Source organism: Panthera leo, chromosome D1 (genome assembly GCF_018350215.1).
Source record: "Panthera leo isolate Ple1 chromosome D1, P.leo_Ple1_pat1.1, whole genome shotgun sequence".
Taxonomy (NCBI): domain Eukaryota; kingdom Metazoa; phylum Chordata; class Mammalia; order Carnivora; family Felidae; genus Panthera; species Panthera leo.
In genome coordinates this window covers 16,880,140-16,886,139 of record NC_056688.1, presented here as the reverse complement: position 1 = coordinate 16,886,139, position 6,000 = coordinate 16,880,140, and the positions used below count along the sequence as shown (strand labels likewise).

General features: G+C 42.5%; 1 pseudogene; it reads left to right on the top strand.

Annotated features, from left to right (window-relative positions):
• Positions 1-894: 894 nt before the first annotated feature.
• LOC122201496 lies at positions 895-1,008 on the top strand (annotated as a pseudogene).
• Positions 1,009-6,000: the final 4,992 nt, after the last annotated feature.

Genomic DNA, 6,000 nt, shown 5'->3' with positions numbered 1-6,000 from the left:
ATAAAAACTCTCAACAAAGTGGGTATAAAAGGAACATACCTTGGGGCACCTGGGTGGCTCAGTCGGTTAAGTGTATGACTTTGGCTCAGGTCATGATCTCATGGTTCATGAGTTCAATCTCCACATCGGGCTCTGTGCTGACAGCTCAGAGTCTGGAGCCTGCTTCAGATTATGCGTCTCCCTCTCTCTCTACCTCTCCCCCGCTCACGCACACGACCCCCCCCAAAAAATAAACAAACATTAAAAAAATTTTTTTAAAGAAGGAACATACCTCAACTTAATAAAGGCCATGTATGACAAAATCACAGCTAACATCATACTCAGTGGTGAAAAGCTGAAAGCTTTTTCTCTAAGATCAAGAACAAGACAAGGACTTTGACTATTTGTATTCAACATAGTATTGGAAGTCCTAGTTATAGCAATCAGACAAGAAAAAGAAATAAAAGGCTTCCAAATTAGTAAGGAAGAAGTAAAACTGTCACTATTTGCAGACTGATACTGTATATAGAAAACCCTGAAGGCGCCACCAAAAAACAACAACAAAGAAAAATCTGTTAGCACTAATAAACAAGTTCAGTAAAGCTGCAGGATACAAAATTAACATACAGAAATCTGTTGTGTCTCTACACACTAATAATGAACTAGCAGAAACAGAAATTAAGAAAACAATCCCATTTACAATTGCATCACAAAGAATAAGTTATCTAGGAATAAACTTAACCGAGGAGGTGAAAGACCTATACTTCTGAAAACTGTAAGATACTGGTGAAAGAAATTGAAGATGACACAAATAAATGGAAAGATATGCCCTGTTCAGGAATTGAAAGAATTAATATTGTGAAAATGTTCATACGACCCAAAGCAATTTACAGATTCAACGTGATCTCTATCAGCGTTCGCTTCGGCAGCACATATGCTAAAACTGGAACAATACAGAGAAAATTAGCATGGTCCCTGTGCAAGAATGATGTGCAATGCAATGCCTATCAAAACACCAGCAGTATTTTTCACAGAACTAGAACAAAAAACTCCTAAAATTTGTACAGAACCACAAAAGACCCTTGAGTGGCCAAAGCAATATTGAGGAAGAAAGAACAAAGCTGGAGACATCACAATCTCAGATTTCAAACTTTATTACAAAGCTTTAGAAACCCAAACAGTACAGTACTGGCAGAAAAACAGATACATCAAAATGAAACGGCAACCTACTGAACGGGAGACATATTTGCAAATGATATATCTGATAAGGAGTTAATATCTAAAACATATAAAGAATTCATACAACTCACCTCCAAAAACAAACAAAAACAATGTTATTTTAAAAATGGGCAGAGGGGCACCTGGGTGGCTCAGTCGGTTAAGCATCTGACTTGGGCTCAGGTCATGATCTCGCAGTTTGTGAGTTCAAGCCCCACATCGGGCTCTGTGCTGACAGCTCCAAGCCTGGAGCCTGCTCCGGATTCTGTGTCTCCCTCTCTCTCTGCCCCTCCCCTGCTTGCTCGTGCTCTCTCTCTCTCTCTCTCTCTCTCTCTCTCAAAAATAAATAAGCATTAAATTTTTTTTAAATAAATAAAAAATGGGCAGAGAACCTGAACATTTTTCCAAACAAGATACGTGATGGCCAAAAGACATACGAAAAAGACGTTCAACATCACTAACCATCAGGGAAATGCAAATCAAAACCACAATGAGATCACCCCACACCAGTCAGCAATGGCTAGATCAAAAAGACAAGAAATAACAAGTGTTGGTGAGCATGTGGAGAAAAGGGAAGCCTTGCGTGCTGTTGGTGGAAATGTAAATTGGTGCAGCCACTATGGGAAATAGTATAGGGGATTCCTCAAAAACAGAACTACCATATGATCCAGCAATGCCATTTCTGGGTATTCACCCAAAGAAAATGAAAACACCAACGTGAAAAAATGTATGTACCCCTCTGCTTAATGCAGCTTTACAACAGCCAAGATCTGGAAGCAATCTGTGTGCTCATTGATAGATCCTTGGATGACGATGTGGCATATATTCACAATGGAATATTACTCAGCCACAAAATAGAATGAAACATGGATGGCATTATGCTAAGTGAAATGAGTCAGACAGAGAAAGACACATGTATGATTTCATCTACATGTGGAATCTAAAAAAACAAACAAACAAAAAAACCAGAAACAGACTTAAAAATACAGAGAACAAATTGGTGGCTGCCAGAGGAGAGGGGGGTAAGGAAATGGGCAAAATAAGTGAAGGGGATTAAGAGATACAAACTTCCAATTGTAAGATAAATAAGTCACATGGATGAAAAGTGCAGCATAGGGAATATAGTCAACAATATGGTTAATACCTTCATCTGGTGACAGAGAGTAACTACACTTACTATGGTGAGCATTTCTTAATGTGATTGTCGGATCACTGTCATACACCTGAAATTAGTATTATACTCTACGTTAACTAACGAATTTAAATAAAAACTTAAAAAATATATATTGTTTGGGGGCGCCTGGGTGGCTCAGTCGGTTAAGCGTCTGACTTCAGCTCGGGTCATGATCTTCACAGTTTGTGAGTTCAAGCCCCGCGTCGGGCTCTGTGCTGACAGCTCAGAGCCTGGAGCTTGCCTCGGATTCTGTGTCTCCCTCTCTCTCTGCCCCTCCCTGAATTGTGCTCTGTCTCTGTCTCTCAAAAATAAATTTAGAAAACATGACCAAAAAATATATATTGCATGTCAACTATACTTCAAATACATACATACATACATACAATTGAGAAGCGACTTTGTGCTGGGACCTGGAGGTCCCAAAGATATAGCAGTAAACAAGACAGACACTGACCCTGACCTCAAGGCAGTGTCTATCATACCACCTTGTTTCCCAAGGTGTCCTCCCTAACACTGCTCTGAACATAGTAAAAGAGTAAAAAACCACCTGGCCAGGAGAGGGTCTACATGGCCCTCTGTTCATCCCGTATTCTGTCCCTAGAGTAATTTTTCTAAAGAAGGCATCTATCTGTACCCTTCTGTAGACCACTGTTGACTCCCCATCACCCATGCCCAAAGAGACAAGGGCTTCCTCGGCTGGCTCTTCCCCATTTCTCCAATGTTCCCTCTCAACGTGCACTGTCTCAGACAACCCCAAACTGCCTGCATTTTCGCATACCCACTTTGCTTTGCTTTGTCTCTATGCCTTTGCTCGTACCATCCCCTCTGTCTTAATGCCCTTCCTTCTCTTCATCTGGTTCATTTGTTATCTATTGCTGTATATCAAACCACTCAGACTAGTAACTAAAGGCAACCACTATTCTGTGAATCATCAGTTTGGTTACAGATCAGCTGGAACAGTGCGTAGATATGCTCCAAACTGAGTTGGCTGGGCTCACCCATGCACTATGGTCAGCTGACAGGTGCACTGGGGCTGGATGCTCCAAGAGGAACTCACACAGTGTCTAGTCATTGGGTGAGGCTGTCAGCTAGAGCATCTCAATTCAGGCTTCTCCCCTTGGCTAGTCTGGGTTCCTCATGTGGCAGTTGGGTTCTCCAAGAAGCAAGCCCTAATGAGCAAGCACTTAGGAAGTCTCTGCCTGCATCACATTTGCTGAAGTTCCATTGACCAAAGGATGTCATATGGCTGAGCCCAGAATCAATGTGGAAGAGGTGTGACTCACTGGGGGGACATTAACAGAGCAACCTACCAGTCCGCCCTCTACCCCTACCAATGCACAGCCTCCCCACATGTGAGATATACTCATCCTTCCCAAAACACCCAAAATAGTATTCAATCATGACACCAGGCTCAAAGTCTATGATCTCACAATATGAAGCAAGTCTGGATGTAGCTGAGCCTCCTGGGGTACAACTCCTCAGGTGTGGCTCCTCTTGATTCACAGACCTGTGAACTAGCAAGACAAGACATCTGCCCTCCACGTGCCCAACACACAACTGTGAAGCAGGCATAGAATAGTCTCAATAGATATTCCCATTAAAAGAGAAATGGGAGGCACATAGCAATCACTGATTCAAAGCAATTCTGAAATCCAGCCAGGTTCTGTTATCAGGACCCCCCTCCTTTGGAAGCAGGGATGTTACTTGAATAAAGTCCAGTTCTCCTTGGCTTCTAGTTATACCCGCTTGGCTCCTGGATCTACCCTCTGAGAGGATTTTCTTTTCCATAAGAAAAATCCCTTGTGACTATTGGCCAGCTTACTGCCCATAGAAAGTTAGGGGCCCAAAGTCCTCCTTTCCCTTTTTTAACTATTTCCGTTCATGTTAGCCCAAACTAATAGAGTTTCTTCCAAAACAGTACTCTTCAAAACTTTATGGATTTTCTATGAGTATTATTGGGTTCACTTCTTGCACCAAAAGCCACATACATAGTTACTTTCAAGAAGACTCTACTTCAGCTATGGAACAACATCTTTAATATTCTTAGGAACCCTTTTGTTTAACTGAGAAGGCCTACTAGACACCACCTTAAATCCTCTTGGGGTGTTAACAGAGGTTCTACGATCATACCCTTGATTTCATCTTTATCTTTAGGCCAATTCTTACTTTGGGAATCTGTCGCCTGCTGGAGAGACTGAAAATGAGAACTACTTTTCTTTTCCAACCCAGCAAACTGGACAGATCCTTGTTTAGCTGATCTCTCCCTTATAACACCTGACATGCCAGCTGGAAGCACCTGGATGGCACTTTTAACATTCCATCTCCATATCTCTTAAGCCAAACCCACAAATTCATTAGGCACACTTTCTGCCAGTGGCCACAGCACTATAGAACACTGGTCACCCTTGGTCCAAGCGGTTTCCAGCTCCCTTGCCAGTACATTCACAATTCTTATTGCCTGTCCTTCAAGCCTTCACCCATCTCCCTGTTCCAAATGCCATCTGTTCAGTGTTTTAAGATAGCATCACACTTCTGGGCACCCATATATGTATCAGATGTCTATCATTACATGACAAACCACCTAAAACAATAGCTTAACACAACCACTATTTTGTTAAACTCATGAATTCCGTGGTTAGGGATTCAGACTTGTCTCTGTCCCACAACATCTGGGGCCTCTACTTGAAAATCTGAGCAGCTGGGTGGACAACTCAAACAGCTTTGGGGCTGAGATTATCTGGACGCTTCTTTATTTACATGTCTGGAGTCTGGGCTGAAATGACTCTGAAAGCTAAATTCACCCAGGACTGCCTACCAAAGTGTCTACACCATGCCTCCCCATGTGACAAGGGCTTCCTTACAGCATGGCCTCAGGATACTCAGACATTTTATACCGAGGCCCTAAAGTGAGTATTCTAGCAAACAAAGTAAAAGCTATAAGGTCTTTTAAGATGTAAATTCAAAAGTCTTTTAGCATCACTTCTGCCATATTCTATTGGCTAAAGCAGTTACATCCCCATTAAGATTCAAGAGGGGGAGACACAGACTTTACTTCTTGATGAAGCAATATCAGAATTTGTATCCAGGTTTTAGAACCAGCTTAGTAGGCTTATCTGGGATGCTTTATTTCTGTTCTATGTGGCATCAGTAGGAATTACACATGCTTGTGTGATCGCACATGCTTTTATGACCATGTGGCAGTCAACTGGGGGCTACTGAGGCACCTCGGTTCTCCACACGGCTAGCTCCAACTTCCTCACATGGCAACTGAATTCCAAGAAGGCAAGTCTGAACATACAAGCACTTACCAAGCTTCTGTTTGCATCTCATTTGCTGATGGCCCATTGGCCAAAACAACGCACATGGCCAAGCCCAGAACAAATGTGGAAGGGAATCACACAAAGGGCATGGGTACCAGGACGCATGATTCACTGGAGACTGTTAATGTAACAACCCACCACACCTGGGCAACTCCCATTCACCCTTAAAGACTCAATTCATGTTTCTCCTCCAAGAAAGCCTCTCTGACAGACTGGGTGGTCACTTGCCCCTCCTTTGGGGTCCCACAATACTCTGTGCACATCTCTACCTTTGCCTTTACCCTACTGTTTTCTAATTATCTCTATACC